The sequence below is a fragment of the Geotrypetes seraphini genome, chromosome 3 (genome assembly GCF_902459505.1).
Source record: "Geotrypetes seraphini chromosome 3, aGeoSer1.1, whole genome shotgun sequence".
NCBI lineage: Eukaryota > Metazoa > Chordata > Amphibia > Gymnophiona > Dermophiidae > Geotrypetes > Geotrypetes seraphini.
In genome coordinates this window covers 296478831-296504241 of record NC_047086.1, presented here as the reverse complement: position 1 = coordinate 296504241, position 25411 = coordinate 296478831, and the positions used below count along the sequence as shown (strand labels likewise).

General features: G+C 42.9%; 1 long non-coding RNA gene across 1 annotated transcript in view; it reads right to left on the bottom strand.

Annotated features, from left to right (window-relative positions):
* LOC117357946 overlaps positions 1 to 25411 on the bottom strand; it is an 89332-nt gene that overhangs the window by 21160 nt on the left and 42761 nt on the right. Inside the window, exon 3 of the long non-coding RNA XR_004538907.1 lies at positions 9704 to 9772. This is a non-coding gene — a long non-coding RNA (uncharacterized LOC117357946). The remainder of the gene's footprint in view (positions 1 to 9703; positions 9773 to 25411) is intronic.

The following is a 25411-nucleotide window of genomic DNA, read 5'->3' as shown; positions in this document are numbered from 1 at the left end:
CCGGGGCTGAGAGGGTGGGTTGTCCCCAAGCAGCAACAGCTGCTGCACGATGGCTCCTCCGCTCCTCCGCTTGAGCCGTCTTAGACTTAGCTAGACTTAGCCAGCACTTAGACATGCATTTCTTATCTATTTTAGAATAGGATGTATGGCAGCAGATCCTGTTCTAAAATGCAGGAGAAATGGATATCTATATATAACGTACAGACTTGGATGTCCCTATTCGAAGTTGGACAACTTTTCTAAAATGCTCTTCCACACCCCTGTTCACCATAATGGAACTTTTCAGCATATGATTTTACTGTCCTCTGCTATCTCAATTTTGGTCTAATATTTGGGCCATACTTAATACCTTCTAAAATACCAGGGTCCCTCTCAGATCTGCCTTGTTTTTGGATACTTTTTTCAATGGAATTTTTAGTTATCCTACAAACAGTTGCTGTTAAGCTTGTGGTTAGTCATCGGAAGGTTTCTATTGTTTTTTTTCAATCCATCATTGGTGGAATCGTCTTAGCCGTATTGCACAATACGAGTATCATCTGGCTGAGATTATAAATACTATCTCGCAAAACTACAAAATTTGGAACCCTTTGTATCTTTCTGCATGGAGGCTATATATCCTCATAATATTACACAGTTCCAACAACCCAGAGCAACTGAGAACCAGAAAGCAACAAACTCAGCAGTGATACATTGCTCTCCCCAGCTACAAAATTAACCCCAAATTCGATATATGGTGCTGAAATGTAGGCACAGCTCCAAGATGTGCATTCAACTAAGTTGATTTAAATCAGGAGTCTCAACCCTGACGAAAGTAATCTGAAACATGGGCATGTTTAAAGCCATTTAAGCTAAGTACTTTAAGAAAAAGATATACTACAAAATAAAAAACTATATTTATACTAATGAAATAGTAGATTTAAACAAAATAATTAATTAAGATTTGATCCAATGAAAATTGGGTTCAGTGAACCACAGGGGTAGTGTAACCCTCTGAGGATCTTTACCATCCCTAATCAATTTAAGGTTTGGTAAAAAATCTTTTTTGTTATAAACAAAGCTGGAAGTTTATGATTGTAGAAGTTGTTGCACTCCCTCCTGCCGGCATCCCCCACAACATCCCCGGCAGGTGGGATGCCTACTCCATTCTACCAGCACCCCCAACCCCTCCCCCCCCCCGAAACCCACCCATTCAGGGATGCACTGGAAGTGGCCTAAGACTCTGAATAGCCAGATACCTAAACCTTAGGGATTTGACCAATTGGAGTCTTAGGCTACTCCCAGTGCTTCCCAGAATGCATTGGGAAGGAGACCTAAGACTCCAGTTGTCCCGGGTGTCTAAAGTCTCTCCTATGTGAGGGGCCTTAAGTGTTTGGGCCAATAGGGCCTTAGGCCCCTCCCCCGGGGAAAGCCTGCCAATGTGAAGAGGCAGGCCTGCCAGTCAGAGGAAGAAGGCATCCCCTCTGGCCGGTCTTGCGGATAAAGGTATAGGAAGGAGCGTCTAGGTGGGTGGAATTTATAAACTCTATTTTCTATTCAAAGTGTGCATGTTTGATGTAAATATTGAATGAACATTGCATTAATACCCCCCCTCCCCCCCACACACACACTGATCATGGATAACTTAGGACAGCTTTATAAAGCTGCCATACCTGGATATTCAGCCCCAATATCTGGATATTGGCTTGCACTGAATGTTTGGATATATGTTTAAATGCCAGGGCAGATGATTTAAAAAGTAATGTTGGTTATAGAGTAAATATTGTCTCAGAAGTACAAAAAGTAAAAAAAAAAAAGATAGAATGACTAACTTTCATAGGCAGTACATTCTTTTAGTCAAAAATGAGCAAAATATGACAAATTTGTCATCTTGTGCTCATTTCTGACCTGAAAAAGAAAGTATTACCTTTGAAGGCAGTCAATATTCAAAGAGTTTAAATGGCTAGAAATGGCATCTAGAGGGTTAAAATCACCTGTTTGGGTTAACCGCTAATTTTCAGCAGTACTTAATTGGTTACTGCTGCTGGAAATAACCAGTTAGCACTGAACTGAAAACTGTCTATTGTGGGGACAGTGCATGGGTGCAGGGGCATAGCCAGACCTACCATTTTGTATGAGTCCAGAGCTAACTTGAGTGGATGGCCCCTTCCCTTCCCACCCCCACTCTCGTACATACATACAATACAGTTGTTTAATCTTCTACTCCACCCCTGCATTCATTTCTGCCTCTCTCTTTCCTTCTATCTCCTCATCATATTTCTCCCTCTCCTCCACCCCAGATTTGGCATCTGCTTCTCTCCCCCTCCCTGCTCTGTTTGCAGCATAGAATCTGCTTGTCTGTCTCTCTGAACCCCTTCTACCCCTGCCTCCAGTCTGCAATGGAATGATTCATTGCAGCCATTTCAGTACTGGATGTTTCTTTACTGCCGTGTTGAAATAGCCACACTGAAACATCCTCTCCAGCTCTCTATATCACTGTCAGTGCCTAAGAGGGAGTGGAGGGTGGACCACCTCCCGAAGTGCCATCCTGTAGGGAGTGTCAGTGCCTTTCCTCCTTTCTGCGTCCCCCTCACATACCTCTTGAAAAGTTAACCGGAGCGAGCAGCATCTCCCACCCCTTGCTCGTGCTGGCCTTGGCTCCCTTCTAACGTCACTTCCTAGTTGCGGGATCAGGATATCATGTCAGAGGGTAGCCAAGGCTGGTGCGAGCAGGAGGTGGGAGATTCTGCTAGGTGTTGGCAAACTTTTCAACAAGTATGTAGAAGTGGTAGTGTCTGGAGGGTGCGCTACAGCATCAGGGAAGAGTAAGGGGCCATCCATTGTTTCATCACCCCCACCAAATGAGGTCAGGTGCTGCTATGATGCCCTTGAGTTGACAGTCGGGTATAGGAAGACTCATCGTGGCCAATACAGCCATGCTGAACTGGCCGCGCTGAAACAGCTGCACTGAATTGGCCTAGATCCCCTCCAGTCTACCTCATGAGTTCTCGTCAATGGTGATTTCTATAGCCAACCTGACCCAACTCTGCAGGCTTAGCTCAACCATGTTCCCACCAGTGAAGAAACAGGAAGTAACATCATCCAGGGAAAGATGCCTACAGGAACCATTCCAGGTTGCCTACAGGAATCACTGCTTACAACGGCTCTAAGGTAGACAGGAGGGTTCAGAGTGAGACAAGCAGATGCCAGGCTGTAAGTGAAGAAAGACAGAGAAAAGTAAGGTACTACCACCAAGGCATTTTAGTGGCTTCATGGGCCAGTAGACTGGGTGGGCCTCAGCTCAATGTGCGGCAGCAGCTAAGAAAGCAAATAGAATGTTAGGAATTATCAGGAAAGGAATGGAAAACATAGCTGAAAATGTTATAATGCCCTTGTATTACTCTATGGTACGGCCGCACCGCATTCAGGTCGCTGTATCTCAAAAAAGATATGGCAGAATTAGAAAAGGTTCAGATAAGGGTGATGAAAATGATAAAAATGGGATTACTTCCCTATGAGGAAAGGCTAAAGTGGCTAGGGCTCTTCAGCTTGGAGAAGAGACAGCTCAGGGGTGATATGATAGATACTGAGTTGAGTGGAAAAGGTAGATGTGAATCGCTTGTTCACTCTTTCCAAAAAATACTAGGACTAGGGGGCATGTTATGAAGCTACTAAGTTGCAGATTTAAAGCAAACTGGAGAAAATATTTTTTTACACAATGTGTAATTAAAATCTTGCTGGGCTCCGACTACATAGAAACAGAGAAACATAGAAGATGATGGCAGAAAAGGGCTACAGCCCATCAAGTCTGCCCACTCTGCTTACCCACCCCCTGTCTATGCCTTAATGACCCAATTTCCTTATCTTGACCCTTGTAGGGATCCCACATGGGTATCCCATTTATTCTTAAAGTCTGTCACGCTGTCTGCCTCGATCACCTGCACTGGAAGTTTGTTCCAATGATCAACCACTCTCTCTGTGAAGAAATACTTTCTGGTGTCGCCATGAAATTTTCCGCCCCTGAGTTTGAGCGGGTGCCCTCTTGTGGCCGAGGGTCCCTTGAGAAAGAAAATATCATCTTCCACTTCGACACATCCCATGAGGTACTTAAATGTTTCGATCATGTCTCCCCACGTTCCTCGAGAGTGTAGAGCTGCAATTTGTTCAGTCTCTCTTCGTACGAGAGACCCTTGAGCCCCGAGATCATCCTGGTGGCCGTCCGCTGAACTGATTCAATTCTGTGCACATCTTTATTGTAATGTGGCCTCCAGAATTGCACACAGTACTCCATATGAGATCTCACCATGGCCCTGTACAACGGCATTATGACTTCAGGCTTTTGGCTGACGAAACTTCTATTGATACAACCCAATATCTGCCTTGCCTTAGATGAAGCCTTCTCCACTTGATTGGCAGTTTTCATGTCTGCACTGATGATTACTCCTAAATCTTGTTCTGCTGAAGTCCTAGTTAAAGTTTCTCCGTTCAAGAAGTACGTCCTGCATGGATTTCCGCTTCCGAGGTGCATGACCTTACATTTCTTAGCATTGAAGCCTAGTTGCCAGGTTGAGGACCAACTTTCCAATGTAAGCAGGTCCTGCGCCATATAATTCTGTAAACTGCATTCACTTACTATATTACATAGTTTGGCGTCATCGGCGAATAGTGTTATTTTACCTTGAAGCCCATGAGTCAGATCCCCTATGAATATGTTGAAAAGGAGTGGACCCAGGACCGAGCCCTGCGGCACTCCACTGGTCACCTCCGATGTTTTAGAGAGGGTACCATTAACCACCACCCTCTGAAGTCTGCCACTCAGCCAATCATTGACCCATGCAATTAGTGTCTCTCCTAACCCCATCGATTCTATCTTGCTTAGCAGCCTGCGGTGTGGGACATTGTCAAAAGCTTTACTGAAGTCCAGGTACACGATGTCCAAAGACTCTCCCAAGTCCAACTTTCTTGTTACCCAGTCAAAGAAGCTGATGAGATTGGATTGGCAGGACCTACCCTTGGTGAATCCATGCTGACTGGGATCCCGAAGATTCCCTTCATTCAAGATCGTGTCCAATTTGCTTTTAATTAGTGTTTCCATGAGTTTGCACACTATTGATGTGAGACTCACCGGTCTATAATTCGCAGCCTCTGCCCTGCAACCCTTTTTATGCAGAGGAACGACATTAGCTAATTACTACTGCTTTCAGATTTGCTGCAAGCTGCTGTCGTCCCACGTCCATGGCGGTAGGTCTCTGGGCTGGATCCATCTGCTTCCTAGAAGGCAACAAACAAAAATCCGAACCAAATGTGGCACCTTAACAACCCCCCCCCCCATACACACACACTTGTCCACTCCACTCTTCCCAATCTGGTATTCTCAACCCGCTCCAAGAGTACTCTTACCAGAGATACGTAGTGAGTTTGCGCCTTTGGAAAGTAGGTTTCTATCCACGACTCGCTGTCTGCCTTCTGCGCTGGTCCACTGCCACTCCGTCACCGTCTGAGTCTACCGCCGCTCACTCAGCAAATGCTCCCTTGAATTTTCTGATTGCAGCCACATTTAGGAAAGCCCCCCAAAATTAAATCCACTGCTGTTCAAGCACAAGCCCATATCTTTAACAGGATCATGCACACAGTCACATTGAGGCAGTAGATCCCATGAAGTGATACCACTTATGTGGCAGGGAATCCCAGCTGACCCCTTTTGGGCTCACTGTGTCTCCGTCTGACTGAGCAGTTCAACGTGTGACTATGATATCTGTCCCTTCCAGTGCCTCCCATGCACATTGCTGGACTATGTTTTAACAGCAAACTTTCATAGCAAAAGAAAACTTCAAGTTTAAGTTTCAAGTTTATTTAAAATTTCTTATACCGCCCAATCAAGCCTTCTAGGCAGTGTACAAAAACACTAAAACAATGTGCTTAATAAAATACATTTTAAACATAAACAGACCAAGAGTAACAATTGTTATAGACATTGACAAATGGGAACAAAAGGGAAGGAAGGGTTAGAACTACAATTGATAGAGAGAAAGAGAACATGCAAGGGGAAGAATAACAAAAGGGAAGGGGCGCTTGAAGGTAAAAACCTTTCTTGAATCTAAGCCACCCTTAAAAGGACAGTTTATGTTACAAAAGCATCGTGAAAGAGAAATGTCTTGAAGTTGGCCAGAGTTGATTTTTCACATAAGTAATTTGGAATATTATTCCAAAGAGAGGGGGCGCTAAAAGAGAAAATTGTAGTCCTCATTGTGCTTATATGTTTCAATGACTCAGTATTTTAATGAAAACTCCTGCTTTATTTTTCTGGGTTTCATTCACCCTCAAAATTACAATTACAATTCTCAGGATAATGTCCAAAAGTTTAAAACAGTTTAAGAAAAAAAAAACAAAAAACACCTTTTGTAATCCACATGAACCGGACTGACCCCACTGAAGGATTAGGATTTGGAAGGCTTCTTATCCCTTCCCCCATCACACCGGTGGCAAAAGCTTCTCTTAGGTTTTCAATAGGTTTCTTTACTTCTTTTAAGCACACACACACAAAAGAACCCCAGCCAACTTTTACCGTTCTTTCTTTAACAAACACTTGGCCCTTGCACTGCTAAGTGGCACCCGGTCCTGTGCACCACTAGCCTGGCTGGGTCGGCTGTTCCAATTCACTTTTTCTAACCCACCCGCCAAACTGCAAAGCTGGGATTTCATTTAGTTCAGCCCAGCCGTTTCCCGGTCTTCTCCCCCAAGCTAGGGTTTCAGGGCAACAAGGTCAGATAACACTGCCTTATGCTTTCTTCACTGGAAAAAAAAAACCCCTTAAAGGATTTTCAGAGAGAGAAAGAAAAAAAAAAACAACCTAGAATAATTGTCCCAGTACAAAAAGCCAAACAGCTTCTGCTATGGTCCTCTCTCTCTGTTAAACAGCCACTCCCAAACAGGCATAACATTTAGCCCTGGGCTCATGCTGCTGCAGCTAGAGGGAAACAAAACTCAGCAAGGCAACAGGCTTTGCAAACTTTCAGAGGAAAAAAAACTCTGACCTGTTCCAGACTGCTCCACTAAAACTCCAAAGATTCAGGGCACTGCTCTGCGTTTGGAATACACTCCCAGTCCATTTGAGGAACACACCCTTCACTCTCAGCTGGATTCAGTTCCTCCATGCAGATGTCTCCTGGACTGTCTGTAGAATCCCAGCTGCTCTCAGCTCTGTGTTCTCACCTAGCTCCTCCTCTTCTGCCTGAGCTCTGCTACTGGAAAAGGACTGCTCATTCTACACCCCTCCCCCTTGATTACTTCAAGTGGGGTTTGCTAAGCTGGTTGATTCCTAGCCAGAGCACATTCTTGCCTTTTCTTAAAGGGCCAGACTTAAAAGGAGCAGCACAAAAATATTTCTCCTTTCTGGGCTGTGCTGTCCTAGCTCTGATTCTGAGCACAGGGATAGGACTAACATGGGCTGGTTCGGGATCAAAGTCCATTATCTCAGGGTCTGGGAAGCACAGCATAGGGGTCCCTGCCACAGTATGTTATTATAGGAGATATCTGAGATAAAGTTGGTGCTGCTGTTATATAGTATATTCAAATTAACATGACAAAATAGAGATGATCTGTACAGTAGAAGATTGATAGGGGGGTGCTCCCAATTCCTCCGGCCACACCGGTGAACCCTCCCAACACAGTCCATGGCAGTAGGGATGCCCAATCCCTACTGCCACTGGCCCTATCATTCCCTGAACCCCACCAAACACTCCCAAACTCTAACCCTGACAATCCCGGACATCCCAACATCCCCCTGACGCTCCCCAACTCCACCCGATCAACTCCCAGACATCCCTTCACCCTGACACTCCACGACTCCACCCTGACACCCCCTGGAGACCCCCAACATCCCCCTGACACTCCCCGACTTCACCTTGACACCCCCTGGAGACCCCCAAAATCCCCCTGCAACCCCGAAAGCCCCCCTGTACCTTAATCCGAAGGCTGGCAAGAGGGATACCCACTCCCTCCTGCTGGCAGACCCACAACTACTAAATGGTGGGCCTTCTCCTTGCTGGTGCATTCTGGGATGCACCGAGGAGGGGCCTAAGGCCCTGATTGGCTCAGATGCTTAAGGCTCCTCCCATAGGAGGGGCCTTAGGTACCTGGGCCAACCAAAGTCTTAGAACTCCTTCCCAGTACGTCCTGGCATGCACTGGGAGTGGTCTAAGACTCCAATTGGCCAGATACCTAAAGCCTGGTGCAGGGGGGTGGCAGGGGGATCTAAGGGTATTGAGGAGTTGTCTGGGTAGAGTTGGAGAGTGTCAAGGGGATCTTAGGGGTGTTGGGGTGGAGTCAGGTAGTGTCAGGGGGATGTTGGGGTGCTTCTTACACTTTCTGGTGTATCTTACAGATTTTGGGCTGCTGATCACGAAAATCATATTTACAATTATGTATCACATACCATTTTAACAAAAAAGTACATTTTTACAATTTATTGTTATCCTTTCAGGCTAATGTAATTAATTCTTAGCCTAATTCTTAATATAGTGTAGGCATATCCAGGTGTACATTTAGGGAAGGTTGCATAATGTCCATGGAAATGATGCAGCCTGGGCATGTTTTTACATGGGTTTGATGGATGTTGCCTGAAAAGGCTATATAAAAGTATATGAAAATATAGAACTGCTGTTAAAGCATATCCAGTACACAAAGTACAACTGGAATATCAATGGTGATCTTAAAGTATTAGCTCTGAGCGGTGCTAAGGCGTTGCATTAAATTCAAAAGAACTGGCCACTCTGTAAGAATTTGGTTCCAGGACAGAAAAATAGGGTACATGAACTACTTGTTGACCCGACAAAGATATTTTTGCCTCCTCTTCACATAAAACTTGGACTGATAAAAATTTTGCAATGAACAAAGAAAGCAATGAACAAAGAAGGCATAGGTTTTCTTTATCTAAGAGATGTTTCCAAGTATAACTGACACCAAGATTAAGGAAGGCATTTTTGTTGGTCCACAGATCAAATACATCATCAATGACAAGAGATTTGAAGATCTGTTAGTCGGGCCAGAGAAAATCGCCTGGAAAGCATTCAAGGATGTTGTTGAGAATTTTCTTGGCAGTTACAGAGCACAAAACTATATTCAACTGGTTGATAAACTTCTTAGAGCATGCAAAACCATGAAGTTCAACATTTCACTGAAGATGCACTTTCTGCATTCACATTTGGACTTCTTCCCCGCAAATCTTGGTGCAGTCAGCGACGAACATGGCAAAAGGTTTTACCAGGCCACTGCCACTATGGGAAAAAAGATATCAGGGCAACTGGAATCCATCAATGCTGGCTGACTGTTCTTGGCCATTGCAAAGAGATGCACTGGACACAGTACAAATGAAAATCAGCGGGAAAACAGTTTTAGCCACGGCAAATTATCATAGTGTCTCAGAAACTTTGAGACTGGTTGTTGAGATTGTTATTTTTTTTAAAACAAGAGATGTCCCTTTTCCTGGCCTGACCAGCGTCCCAAAAAGGAATTTTCCTTTTGCTAAAATTGAGCATTCTCCAATTGAAGGTGCTCTTTTTTTTTCTAAAACATCCACGCCAACGTATTGTAAAACTAAAATCAATTAAGTATGCTTTCTTTGAACTCAGTCAGCTTTCAGCCTTCATTACCAGCAGAAGGATATCAAGTTCCCTTGAAAGAGCTACTGTTCAAATTTTACAATATAGGGATATAATTATATGCTTACCACTGTTTAGCTCTTACTGTATTTGGGATGTTTCATATTCTTACCAGTAAAGACTTCATTGTGGTGGATCTGGAGAGAGGAGAACAAAAAATATAAAATATGGGTAAAAACATTGATATAATCCTTATAAAAAGAGGTTGCTTAGCAATTAAAATGTAAATGTCAATATAGAAATGGAAATATATTACTACACACAGTTCCTCTTCCTGTGTTTTCGTTTAATTTTGTATGACTCATCTCTGTCTACAGGGACACAAAGATGATTGCTTTCATTCTCTTTTATAGCTCCAATAATTTAATCTGTCCACTTTCATTTTCAGGAGTTGTGCCTGATATATTTTACATCTTTCAATCTACTAGACCTACACACCTGTTAACTAAAACTGCATAATAAAGCAAAATTCCATTTGCTAATTATCAATAAATATAAAATGGAAAATGCTGCACATAAACCATTCCACATGACACAGAAATATGAGGGGCCACTGAAAAGTGTTCAGCCCAACCAAGAAGAGAAAGATGTAGAGCCATGGAACTTAAAAGTTATTCCACACTTTTCTTGACACATTTTGTTTCGATGATATGAAATGAAATGAAAAGTGTCAAGAAAAGTGTGGAATAACTTGTAAATTTCATGGCTCCATGTCATTCTCTTCTTGGTTGGGCTGAGAACTTTTCAGCGGCCCCTCATATTATGATGTCATAATGCCTCATTCCACTAATATCTAAGAGCCGACTTCATCCATGATGTCACAATGGCTTGGTTTCCCTATACTTCTGCCCATTTACTAGATGCATTTGCCTCATTGAAACGAAAAGTGTGGAATAACTTGTAAGCTTAATGGCTCCACATCATTCTCTTCTTGGATGGATTGAGAACTTTTCAACAGTCCCTCGTAGAAGGGGCACTGTTTCAGCATTTTCAGCCGTTTAAACTGTGTCTATACTTAGATGAACAGTGATTCCTCTTTCTAGCAAGCTGGCTGTTAGCCCAAACATTTATTAAATGGCCCTTTTATAAAGCTGCAACAAAACGTGGCCTTAGCGCTCCCTTCCATGAATATTTCCCCCATGCGTTAAGGCCATTTCTACTGCAGCCGTAAAATGGAAGATTTGACATTAGTGTGCGGCCCTTAACAAAAATTAGCACATGAGCATTTAATACCACCTATTTTGTTTGTAGAAAGGGCTCATGCGTTAATGCTGCACTTAACATTTAGGGCCGGATTCTATAAAAGGTGCCTAGCAGCACTTACATTGTAGGTGCCGCTTGGTGTGGATGTCAATCAGTCGCTAGGTGCCATTTATACAATCCTGCCTAGGCGTACTTAGGTGTCCTTAGGCGTCCTGGAGGTAGGTGCTGGTATATTAGGCCATATATTACTGGGCCTAAGTTACTGGCGCCTATCTAGTAATACCTAGTGATGTCTAAGTCAACCACTCCTATTCTTCATCCCTAACTAAGCCTAATTTTCAGGTAAGCTTTATTAGGCGTTGTTAGGCACTGTGCGAAGTTCTGTGCCTAAATTCTTTTGTTCTGTATTTTATTATATAGTATCAATAAAATTTATTGAACTAAATGAATTATTCAGTTCAGTGGCGTGGTCAATTACCATGCCATTTAAGCTAATTGAAGTAATTTAGGTTAGGCAAGGATTTTAGGTAGGCATCACTAGGCAGCCTCAATCAGGGCACCTAGCAGTGTCTACTAGGGTGCCTTTTATACTGTAGGCTCTGGCCCTTAGCGTATGGTAATGTGGCTGTGCTGATTAGCAAAGAAGTGCCCACTCTCTGACCCCCAGCTATGCCTCCTCAGTTAAATATTTCTAAACCCTTCTTGTTAGCACGTGCATAGTGCAAGCATATTTGCAATTTACTGCAGGATGCCTCAGCACTCCTCATGGTATTCCATTTTAAGCATGGGTTAATGCTTACTGCAGCGTGGTAAAAAGACCTCTAAAAGAAGCAACTTATAAAGGCACCGGATCCTCATCGAAAAAAAAAAAAAGTTATTCTGGAGAAAAGGTGAGGGAGTACCAGAAGAAGCTCTCTACCTGTGCTTCATTGCTTATTCCAAGGCTTTTGATTGTGTTGAGCATGACAAGCTTTGGAAAGCATTGAGTGAGGTAGGAGTGCCAACGCACCTGATCAGATTAATCAGATTGCTCAACTTAACAGGGGTAGGGAACTCCGGTCCTCGAGAGCCGTATTTCAGTCGGGTTTTCAGGATTTCCCCAATGAATATGCAGGAGATCTATTTGTATGCACTGCTTTCAATGCATATTCATTGGGGAAATCCTGAAAACCTGACTGGAATACGGCTCTTGAGGACCGGAGTTCCCTACCCCTGCTCTATTATGATCAAGAAGCTACAGTGCAAACCAGGCATGGAGATACAGAATGGTTGAAGATCAAAAAGGCTACAAGATAAGGATGCATCCTCTCTCCTTTTCATTTCAACCTCTATGCAGAAGTAATCAAGGAATCTAGACTTAGATCATTCAAGCGTTGGGGTGAAAATAGGCAGAAGAACCATTTAGCAACTGACTAAATTTAAATTTTTGGCATTTGCAGTTTAACATTACTCATTATTAATTGTGCACTGTGGGGCCTGTGGTAGTGCACGGCAAGGCTTGAGAGATAGCCATGCTCCAAATATGGTAAGCCAGGAGCACTGGTAATCAGCGCACAATAGCTTGTACAATTGCACTGAGGCCTCATAATATTTATCTTAAATTTATTGATATATAATTGTTTTCCCTTTTGAGGACGTCAATAGTTCATTTACAGTGCTATCCACCTCTCTGGGTTTATATCAGGGGATTTTGTGTATTGCACTGTGTAACTTCATGGCATGTCCCCCTAGTCTTTGTACACTTCTCCCTCCGTATTCGCGGTGGTTGGGGATTGACTAACCCGCGAATACGGAAAAACCGCGAATGACAGCAACGTATATATATTTTATGCTAGCAGGCTCCAGAGGGCGGAAAGACTCAGGCACTGGGCAGAAAAGTGGTGCACAAAACGGGTTAACCCGCGCGAGATGAGGGTTCACTTATTTGCATAGGGTTAAGGGTTGCCCCAGGCCACTCGCGGCAGTGAAGAGAATAAGTAGCAGCCACTGCCTGACTCCTGGTGCAGAGCCTCAGGCTGAAATGGTCTCCGCGGCCGCCCTACTTCTGCTCCTCCGCCCATCCATCGTGTCCTCCATCAGCTGCATGTTTCACCTCAGTCTCCCAACACCTTCACCATCACCTCCCCGACACCCTACCTTACGCCATGCCGGTAACCACTCCGGGCAGGCAACTGACATCATTCGCAAACCACTGACATGTGCAGGAGCAGGTCATTGCCCAGGAAACTGCTGCTCTGTCACCAGGGATGGAAGCAACCTGGGGAGGGAGTTGGGGAGTTAAGTGGGAGGTGAGGGTGCAAAATTGAAAATGCTAAAAAAGCCTTGAAACCTGGTGCTCTGTGAAAGCTGGCAAGCAGTGATTTTCTCTGAATGAAATGCTTGGAAACATGCGCCTAAATTTTAATCGGTACCGTACTGTACTGTGCTCATGGATGATGTAATTTGGGGGGAGGAGTCAGCTCGCTAAAAATCACGAATAATCGAAATCGCAATTGCTGAAACCGCGAATACAGAGGGGGAAGTGCACTCTTTCAAAGAGTAAACAATTCACTCAGGATTTAATAGACCTTTACCGTATTTCCCCTCAGCCATCTCTTTTCCAACCTGGAGTCCAAATATCTTTAGCCTTTCCTCACATAGGAGGAGTTCCATCATGTTGCTCTTCTCTGTTCAGTTTCCAAGTCCACTATGGCAGCCATTTTAGAAGTGCTACATGTCTAAACTGTATAAAGTGCTATTTAACACCCTGGAGTAAAATATCTATGCAGAGAAAATGACAAGGCATGCTGAGGTTGTTTTGGGGGGGAGGGGGTGCCATGGATTGTGTGCCAATGCCATTGTCAACATATATCAGCAAATTCAAGTAACATGTCAATGTGCAGGGCATGCAAAAAAAATGTAAAGAGACAGTTACAGAGATATGCCCACTCGTTTCTTTCTTCTTCCCTCGGCACCTGTCATTTGCTTTTCCCAAACTCCTCCAAATTCAATTTTGGAAAAATACTGCAAGGGTCAGGAATCCTCAGGTCCTTCCATCTGAAGAAATTCATCAACTGAGCCACATGAAAAATAAAAAAAAGTGAAATACTCAGTGGCAGCACTTCAAACCATAATGACCAGCACCACTAGTATCAATGGGTTAACATCACCTGATGCCAATTTCATGCTGGCACCAGCGGCTTGAAGTTCTGCTACTGACTACTATGTCTCATCTGACTCAGGTTTTGGATTTCTTCAGCAGGAAAGACTTGAGGAACCCAGTCAGCTAGAGCAATGGTGAGCACAACTGCTGGGGAGGCCTAAGGGAAAAGTGGAAGAGGCCAGGCCCTTTCAGTCTCACCCATGGCTACGCTCCTGGGAAAGTATGGTACATACACATCTCTTGTTCATGTGAGAATTCTATGGAGCTATAATATAATTTAAAATACTTTCAAATTCTGATTTTCAATTAATTGTATCGGCATGTAACCAGATAATTACTTTTTAAGCAAATTGAAAGGTTGGGTAAACCAAAATATTATTTTGAGAAATAAAAATGAATGTTCCTGTGAGCTGTCATATTTATTTACTGTGTTATTAATTGCCTGAGTTGTTAATATCAGTCTTCTTGAGAAGTTGATGCCATAATTATACTGAAAAGTGAACTCTATAAATGCAAAGACAAAAAATATGGCACACAAGAAAGAGTGAATAAAACTTGCATGAGAAAGCCATGTCTTATCAATTCTCTGGGGCACAGTTTCCTAAGAATGTGGAATATTTCAGTTACTAACCTTGCAAGAAATAAAGAGAAATGGAAGTGTCAGCCTTCTAATTATGTTCTGTGACATGCTGACAGTTTTCTGGTGGATTTTACTTTAGGGATTCCATATTTTGCATCTGACATTTTCCAAAGTAGACTTTTAGCAGCGCTCTTACTTAATATGCTGACTGAATCTGGCATTTCTGGGGAACACCTGTCCATAAAGGATAACATTTGATGCTACAATATATTATTGTGCTTTGCTTTTCAGTTTGTTTAAATTCACATATTACACAGTTGAATCACTTTATTATGACCACCGTCTACTTCTGACGTCAGGGACCCACAGCCAATGAACGAATGCAGGTGTTTCGCGCAGACATTGTGGGTATATAAGGTGGAATGTCAGCAAGATGACAATATAACAACTGTGGCTGTCATTGGGAAAAAAGTGCAGTTTATCAGACATTGAAAAAGGCATGATCATCGGCCACTGGGACAAGGGTCGCAGCATTTTGGAAATGACAGAATTTTTGAATTGTTTCCGGGCTGCTGTAGTTAAAGTGTACTGTGAGTGGACAAATGGAACCTTTTTGATGACCCGATGTGGTAACTGTTGGGCAGCATGAGCCATTGATGTGAGAGGTGAACGCTGGCTATGCAGGTTGAAATATTTTTAAATATATGCTAAAAGTACTTAGCTTGTAAATTTGACGCTAATCGGGAGGGTAGAAACACCATTCACCAACATGTTTCGCCCGTATAATTCAAAGGGCTTTATCAAGGCTCCCACTCCCTAAATAAATATAAAGCACATCTAAGTCTCCATAATATCATTATCTAACATATATTATATTAACATACTTTAAACATTTCTGCAGTAATGCTCTAGTTTGCTCTTACCATTCAAACTGCTAACTCCAACCATTGCGTCAGAAATGAAATGGCGGTCACGCTCTTAATCAGTTGATTTATACGTTCTCCAGACTTCAACGTCCCAAACATACAGGGATGTCAATGCCTGACGTCAGAACGAATGACAGAAACTTATTATATATATGAATATATTTTATTTTAATTTCAAGGATGATAAGGATGGTTGGCCCCCGGAGCCAACTTCTATAGTAGTGAAGCCCACTCGAGCTCATTATTCAATCCATTCGGGATCACCGTATTCAAACAATAAATCCAACGTTGCTCTGATACATTAAGTCTGCCCTCCCAATCACCTTCTAATTCTTTTTCATTTATACAATCAATAACTCTCCATTTAAGATGTTGAATGCCATGACCCTTATCTATCCAATGTTGGACTATGGGGGCTTGTACAGCCCCGGTGTTAATTCGTGACTTGTGCTCATTTACGCATATGTTAATAGCCCTCTTAGTTCGTCCCACATACACAAGATCACATGGGCAGACTATTATGTACACAACCCTAGCTGTCTTACAGGTAGTGTCTGCCCTAGCCCTCACCGTATAACTTGATTGTGGGTCAGTCCATTGGGGGCCCTCCAGTGCTAGGCTACACCACTGACATTGGTGGCATTTAGCATGACTAATAGATATATCTTTCTCCACTTTACTATCCGGTTTTCTTAGAGCCTGTCCAATTGTCTTACCCCTACGAAATGAAAATAAGGGAAGCTCTGAAAAACCCTCATGCTTAATATGTGCCAGTGTTGTTTCATCAGGGAAATCAAAACCCCTGAGGCTTTAGAGTAAGGCAAGACACATATCAACCAGCCTTCTTCCTGGACTCGAGGCTTATCGGTCAATAGCAACTCCCTATGGGCATACCGCGCCCGTAAATAGGCCTGCCTGGTGGAACTTTTGGGGTACCCTCTTTCTTTGAACCGCCCTTCCAAATCCTTCGCCACCTTTTTAAATTCATCTAGCGTGGAACAAACCCTCCATGCTCTCAAATATTGGCTTATGGGGAGGCTATGTTTTAAATGGTAAGGGTGGAAACTATCGAAATGGAGTAGAGTGTTACGAGCTACCGGTTTCCTGTATAAAGTCGTATCAATTTTTGTGTATTCCTTTCTTATAAGTATATCTAGAAATTCAATCTCATTTTTACTAAAATGAGGGACAAACTGTAAATTAGGATTTATAGTATTAATCCAGATGAAAAATGGATTGAAAAAATTCAGAGGGATAAACTATCTCCATCTCAAATTTACCCATATATAGCGTGGCTATTGAGGGTGCCAAAGTGGCACCCATAGTCACACCCTCTATTTGTTGGTAAAAAGTCCCATTATATTCAAAAAAGCTATTTTTTAGGACCCATTCGGCCAGCTTTAACAGAAAAGGAGTGGATATTCTTAGATGTTCCTCCCTATTATTCATCACCTCTTCAATAATAGAAAGTGCCTCATTTTGGGGTATCTTAGTGTAGAGCGATACCACATCAAGAGTGACTAAAAATACATCTCTATGGGGGACAATTAGATCCTGGAGCGTCCTAAGGAGGTGAGAAGAGTCCTTAAGATACGATTTTACCTTAGCAGCTTCATCTCTCAGAAAAATATCCAAAAATTTGGACAGTGGTTCTACAGGCTATCCCTGGTATTAACTATGGGTCTGCCAGGAGGCTTAATGAGACTTTTATGAATTTTAGGAACAAAGCGGATTCTAGGGGTCCTAGGGTATCTTTCCAACAGGAATTGATATTCCTTAACGGTTATCTGGCCCAGTTCATAATGTTGAGTAATAAAACTAAAAATATCCTTCATCAATGGGCCCGTAGGATTCTCAGGTAACACTTTGTATGCTATTGTGTCACTAAGTTGTCGTTCTGCTTCCTCTTGGTATTGTTGTATATCCTGAATGACAATAGCACCACCCTTGTCTGCTTTGGTAATATTAATGTGATCCATGTCCCTAAGTTGACGTAACGCCTGATGATGTCGATAAGACAAGTTGTATTGGATATTGGAGGATTTAACAGATCTTTCATATTTGGTTAACCCATCAAGCACTAGGTCCTTAAAAGTGGTAAGTATCGGGTCCATCAATCCTGGGGGGACCCATTTAGAATCTTTCTTAATGACGGATAAGTCCTCATAACTAGGAATCTCCGTTTTGGATTGGAAGAATAACTTAATATTTAATTTTCTGATGAATCTATGGAATGCTATTTTAAGTTGGAAAAAGTCCGGTCTTTCTTGGATAACATACCACAGTCTAAATTGCAAAACTTCCATTTGGTCCAATGTTAACACCACAGACGGCGATAAATTAGTGACTAAGGATGTTGTTTCAATTTTTCTCCTCTGCCTCGGGCTTGGCCCTGTCCTCTGTTCCTGGACTTGGCATTTTGCACCCTTGATGGTTGTTGTCCTTCGTCCCCCGATGCATCACATTGATTTTTTTTTTTTTAAAACCATGCATCCCAATTGGTCCATTAGATGGCGGTAGTTCACCTTCCGCTGCCTACAATCGAAATGCTGTTTTTAGAATCAGGCCTATAAGGCCTCTCCCGCCCACTTAAATCACTTTCTACCACCTAAATGGGGATATTCAGTGGCACTTAACTGGAGAGTGCTGCTAAATATCTTCACAGACCACCCAACTAAAAAATGGGCAGGTCACAGGTAGTGCTGGGGGTGGCACTAGGGAGGAGTCCAAAGTTATGTACTTGCCATCAATATTCAGTGCCAGCATCCATATAGCTATGTGGCTTGATAACTCTTATGCGGTCCCATTTGAATATTGGCTGGGATCACATAATCTCCAATACCTAACCTGCCCATATTTAGCACTCAGTATTCAGTGCCAGTGCCTGGACATGGCTGGCACTGAGTATTGGGGACTAATTTAGCTGGTAACCATCAACGTAAAAACCCCACAAAGTACACTAATTCATTATCATGCGTTAGATCCATTAGCACACCTTAGCAAAAGGACCCCTTAAGCAGAAGGTATTCATAGTGTGTATTATATTAAACACTGTAAGAGATATACTGTATATGGACTGATTTATTAAGGGTTTTTTTTCCCCTGTTAGACTCAGAATGGGAGAAAGTCTTTAGTGGCTCAAAAGAATTGTCTGTTTCCTAAATATTCTGAAGAGGAAAAGAAATAAAATACGGATTCTCATTTCCTTGCCCCTGTTGGATAGTGACGTTTATATGAGTTACTTTTATGACTGTGCAGATCTATTACAATTATAAGGAAACTAGTGTTTTACATTAACAGGTGCTAGAATAGATTAGTCTGATCCAATATGGCTATTCTTCTTATGTCTTACCCCCATATTTAGGCTCCCATTTTCCCTTTTACCTTCCCTATTTCCACCAACTTAAAAATCTGTCCCCTTCCTCTGTCCTTCACCTCCATAGAACTCCCTCTCCATTCCCCCTTTCCCCATCAACCTTTGCTTCTGCATCTTCACTTATTCTTCCAGCTCCTGTCATCAGCCACTTTCTCTCACATGTCCCCTTTTTAACTCCCAGTCCTTTTATCTCGCATGTCCCCATTTGTAGCCCCCTTCTCCCACCTCCCCCTTTTTCATCCCCAGCTCCCTTCTTTCACACATTCCCTTTTTATAGCCCCCAACTCTAACCCCCTTCTCATACCTGCTCTTCCAGCCCTCAGTTCTAGCCCCAGTCTCCTTATCACACCTGACTTCCTTGTCAGCCCCCACATCCAGACCCAGACCCCTTCTTTCACAACTCACCTTTTGCAGTCCCAAGCTCCAGCCTTCTTCTCTGAACTGTCTTCTTTTAACAGCCTCCTACATCAGGTCTCTTTTCCCAAGAACCCCCATTAAAGCCTCCTTCCCTCACATGTCCCCTTTTTTCAGCCCCAGCTCCAAACCCCTTTTTAGCCCTCCCCCCAGCCCCCTTCTCCTATCTTTCCCCTTTCAGCCTCCAGCCCCAGCTCCCTTTTCTCACATGTCCCTTTTGCAGCCTCTTTCTCATACATATCCCCTTTTCTGCCTCCAGTCCCCTTGTCTTACACATCCCCATTGTCAGCTCACTGCTCCTTTCTCTAACATGTTCCCTTTTTACAATACCGACTCCAGCTCCAGCCCCCTTCTCCCGTTTTTCAGCCCCTAGTTCCCTTCTATTTTCTCCTTTTGCCCTGGTCCAATGAAATCAGTTCCCATTTGCACTGGAATACCGACAGCTTATCTTGTACTGAGACGCTTCCCTGCTTGGTGATTCTATTGTACTGTGCATGTGTTTTAATGTGGCACGAAAGCACAGAGGCATGAAGGCACAGAGTTTCAATCGTAGTGCGCATGTGCTAACTAAGGTATTATTATTATAGATTCTGTAGACTAAAAAAAAAACTACACACTCTATCCACTTCAACCTACATCAAGCTAAAATTCCTACCCTAAAGTGCCCTACTGCTCTGTTTGGGATATCTGTTTGGCCAGTCTACTTACAATGTTGACCTTCCTACATCACAATAACTAGTTCTGTGCATTTTTCTTTTGGACATTTTGTTTTCGAAAATGGTTCAAAAAGATAGAGCACATCTGAAAAATGACCATTTTCAAAAGATAGATGTTTTACAGTTTTGAAAATGGACATGTTTGATACTGGATTTTTGTGCATCTTTCACAAAACATCCAACCTCAGATTTGGGCATCATATCGAAAATGCCCCCCTCCCCCCATATCAGTAGGATTTGAAACAATTAGGAAAATCATTTCAATTTAGTGAGGACTAAGTGATGAGGTTTTATTGTGTGAATTATTTCATCTTTGTTAATATTCGCTTTTGGAATGGAGTCAGATGGCTTAGCCAGAGGTTAACTAGATGCAAGATGAACACAAAATGTTAGTTCTCCAAGGACGCAAGAGTGGAGAAGTATCCTAATGGTTAGTCAAGTGACCTGAGAACCAGGGAAATTGGATTCAATTCCCACTATAACTTCTTCTGACTCTGGGCAAGTCACTAACCCTGCATTGCACCCTCCAGGGATTCAAGACAAAGTTAGACAAGTTCCTGCTGAACCGGAACGTGATCAGATAGGGCTAGTCTCAGGACACTGATCTTTGACCAGAGGGCCGCCGCGTGAGTGGACTGCTGGGCACAATGGACCACTGGTCTGACCCAGTGGCGGCAATTCTTATGTTCTTAGATATAAAATAAGTACCTGTATATAATATGTAAAGTGCTTTGATTGTAACCACAGAAATATTGTATATTAAATTCCATCCCATTTCCCAATAAGTAAAGTGCATGGGTTGAGGAAACTATTTGAGAAGTCAGGCTTTTGATGTCAGGGGATGGGAACACCCTGGGAGTGATCTGTGTGTGTGTGTGGGGGGGGGGGGGGTGCTTAGATGGGGGTCATTTTGGGGTATAGGAATACATTTAGGGTTAGGTGGCAAGGTCTAAATGGCCTGAAGGGTCATCTGTGAGGTCAGGGAATGGGAGCCTGGCAGGGGGGGGAAGGCATGTAGAATTTGAGATGTTTGGGGGTCTGGAGAGTGGGGGGGTCTAGGAGCTTCTGGAACTTTCGGTGGGGATGAGTGATCTAAGATGGAGTGCCATACTTCATATCACTCTCTGTTCCATTTGCCCATGCTCATAACAAGATAATCCTTAATATGGCCATTCAATTGGCATTAAAGCCATTGTGATCATCCTTTCAGTCTTCTGCCCTCTTCTCTGCACAGAATAGTTAATTAGCCTCATTACCATGGTTTTAAATACATTGCACGCTGGTATCTAACTCAAGACTTTGCAAAACCACTTTCTGCATCTCTGTGCCGGATGTCCAGGTTTCCCCGGTCATGTCCTCTTTTTGAGGACTCCTTCGGGCATCCGGGAGACTTTTTTAATTTACCTCACAGTTGGAATAACATCTGTGGGGTGCCTCAGGGTTCCCCTCTATCCCCAACCCTGTTTAATATCTATCTTATTTCACTGGGAAATTTACTGCAAAGCCTAAAGCTCAATTTCTACATTTACGCAGACGACATTACGGTTGTGATTCCTCTAACCTGCTTGACATCAGATTTTATTAACCTTTTAGCTAACACCTTATATCAAATTGAGCTTTGGATGATTGCTTTTAAATTAAAATTAAATACTGAAAAAACTAAATTTTTTCTGGCAACTCCCAATGAAAAGATAAAAGAAAATTTGATTCATGCGTGTGGACGAGAATATAAAATTGAACCTACTATAAAAATATTAGGCATAACTCTTGACAAGCACCTCACTTTGGAAAAACACACAGACCTACTGTTTAAGAAATGTATATCGATCTAATGGAAGCTTCGCACCATCAAAAAATTCTTTGATGAATTATCTTTCCGTTTACTGGTGCAAACATCTGTACTGAGTACTTTGGATTACTGTAATGTCATTTACTTGGAGGCCTATAAAAAAATTCTTTAAAAGTTAAGACTAATCCAGAATACCGCTGTTCGTTTGATCTTTGGCTTAAAAAAATGGGAACAATTACCTCATATTACCAAAAACTCCACTGGTTGTCTATGGAATCTAGAATTCTTTTTAAATTTGCCTGTATTAGTTATAAAACAGTCTTAGGGATGTTACCAGTCTACCTCGCCTCCCAGTTCCTCCTGAACTGTTCCAACACAAGCACTCGTAGAAAACTTTAACTATCCCTCCCTGAAATCATGCCAATATAAGAAGTTTCTTGATAGAACTGTAACATTCCAGACAGCAAACTAAATATATTGTTTGGTAAACTCATAGTTCAAGCTGCCTCTTATGCTGATTTCAGAAAACAATTGAAGACACATCTGTTTGACAAGTTTCAATCCTAAATCATGTCTATGGCCATAACTTACTTGAATTTCTACGGCCTTAATTTACTACGATTATATCAGTGGCCCTTCCTTAATTACCACTGTTTCATTTAAACTATGTTATTATCTTAACTTTTGATTTTAAAAGATGTATTTTTATAGACTTTATTACACTTAAAGATTGTAAACTTCTCTTCAGTTTGTATTTTAAATTGAAAGAAAGTACTTTTGTTGAAAACCACTTCGAACTTCTGGTATAGCGGTATATAAGAAATAAATTATTATTCTTTAGTCCAATTTTCATCTTTTTGGAGGGTGTGGCGGCAGCAGCACTAAAAAAGAAATCTTGCCAGCCCAGTTCAGCTTTGTGCTTCGGAGCTCCTTCCTCCCCCTCGCATCTGCACCCCGTTCCCGGTTGTCCTCTTCAGCGAAATGGCAGCTGCAGCGTCAAGATGGTGCAAGCCGTCTGGACCCCCAGACATGTCCTCGAAAAGGAGGACATGTCCGGGGATATCTAGATGTCTGGTAACCATACTTAGGGTGCAGTTTCATTGCTGTATACATATTCTATTTTTAGTTTGTGGTTACTTATTCTATACTGGGGAAGAGTATATCTGTGTTCTTTGCGTGCAAAAAAAGACATGTTTTCCTTTTGGCATTGACTATGCACAATTGATCTGTATTAATCTGGCTTGTTTAGTTTTACAATGGGTGTATTGATGTTCTAGTACTCACTGCAAAGGTTAAAATGCTGTCTTCTCCTAGTTGTGACTTGTAGATTACTACAGAAAGATTTTGTGGGGGTTTTTTCATATAGAGGAGAGGGTGTTGTGGCCATTCAGGCCCTAAACTCTGATTTGTCACCTGTAATCCCAGAGCAATAGGCTCATCCAAAGGCAGGAGAGGGACTGATGACATACAGAGAGCAGCCCAGGAAGAACTTCTTTGGAGGCTCTCCAGGCCAAGCAAAGGCAGGAGGAGGAATCGATGGAGTGGCAAAAGGTTAGCAGAGCCCTGCCACATGGAGGAAGCCATGGAGGCTTCTACACCAGAACTGGAGGTACTGGAACATATGGATGTGAATTTAACCATGTCCTGCCAGTGATTATTTCCTTACTTGTTTTGTTTTTCCTGTTTTGGAAAAGGGCTTGCTTAAATGACCAATTCTTTTGAAAGGGTTTGTTTTGTGTGGTACAGAAAAAGTTCTCGGGCTTGTGTACCTGAAGAAAGACTGAGCGGGTTCACCACACCCCAACTGTTTGGGACTGTTTCAGTGTTTTTTTCCCTTGATGCAGTAACTGTCAGCAGAAGTCACAGTGAGAGAGGTTTGGAATTGTATGGAGGGAATTCAGAAAATATTTCAGGTAGGGATTTTTCTTGTGGCTTGCTTTTTGAGAAGCAAGTTTTGGATAGTGAATTAAGCAATCCTTCCCCAGTCAGCTCTTTGGAGATAGAAGCTGCCAGTTAAGGCAGGTCCTGTGAACTTTATTGTGCTGATGCTTTTGCGAATGTTGGTTTGTGCTCCTTGTTTAACGTGATCATTAATTTTTTTACTTCAAAACAGGACATCTATTAATTTTCAGTCCCGCCCCCAATCCCGCCCTAGCCCTGTTCCATCTCTGCCCCCAATTTCTTCCATTCAATTTTCATATACACACAATATCTTATTAATTCATAATGGTATATATAAAATTTTAAAAAATTTTATACACTGTACGCAGAGAAAATGTTAATTATCATTTAAGAGGCTTGGCTTTTTTCAAAGATGTCAAGGCAGATGACTTTAAAATATGCAACGTCACCTCAGCAACTATAGAAAAATAGACAAATACAGTGCAAAATATAGACAGCAGATATAAATTCTCAAAACGGACAAATTTTGATCACTAAATTGAAAATAAAATCATTTTTCCTACCTTTGTTGTCTGTGATTTCATGAGTCTCTGGTTGCACTTCCTTCTGACTGCATCCAGTCTTTCTTTTCTTTCTTTCTTTTCCAACATTTCTTTCACAACCCAGCCCCATCCCCTTTGGGTCCAGGACTCTCTCTCTCTCTTTTCCCTCTGTTACCCACCCCAGATCCAGTGTCAGTTTTCCTTTGTACTTTTGTTCCAGGTCTCTCCATCCTCTGTTATGATCTTGCTTCTCCCTGTTCTTCCTCAGGGTCTCTCCCCCTCTGTCTGAACCTCCCATAGTCCTGCATCTGCCTCGTGTCTTTCCCCTTTGGTCCAGGCCTTTCTCTCTCTAGTCTTTCTAATATTACAAACCCCCCTCCCCTTTCTCTGCCTCTTTCTCTCCTTCCTTCCTCCCTCCCTCCTTCCTATGTCCCCCTCACTGCCTTCCAGCCTTTGTCCCACCCCCTCCCCTGAAGCCAGCCAGCCAGCCTACCTCCCTCCCTCCCTGCTGCGCCGAAGCCAGCCAGCCTGCCTGTGTGTCTGGCTCTCTCCATCTGAAGCCTGGCCTACCACTGATTCTTCTGCTTCCCCACCCGGTAAGCTGCCGCCACCGCCCACTGCTGCTTCCCGCCCCCCGCCGCCGCAACAACTGCAAGAAAGGAAGGTCCAGGCACTGGCCAAGAAGCCTTCTCCCTGACGTCAATTCTGATGTCGGAGAAGAAATTCCAGGCCAGCCAGGCAGCAGTTGGCTGGACCGGAACTTCCTCTCTGACGTCAGAATTGACGTCGGGGAGAAGTCTTCTGGGCCAGCACCTGGACCTTCCTTTCTTGCAGTTGTTGGTGCGGCAGGCAGGGAAGCAGGGAGAGAGTCCATTCTTCGCGATCACTTGTCCCGTTGTCCCCACACACAGCTTCGGGACGCCGTCTCTGAAAACGGGACATTTCAGCGTCCCGAAGCTGTGCGTGGGGACAATGGGACAGGGGATGTGAAAAAGGGACGGTCCGGTTCAAAATGAGACGTATGGTCACCTTAATCTTGCTGCTATGCAGAGAAGAAAAAGAAAAAGAAAGGGCCCGGTGAAGAGGACAGGACTGGAACTGTTAAGTCCAGGTGTCCTATTGGGGCATGGCAGTCGGTTTGCCGTGTGGAACTGTACAAAAACTGTTTGATAAAGATTTTATTTTT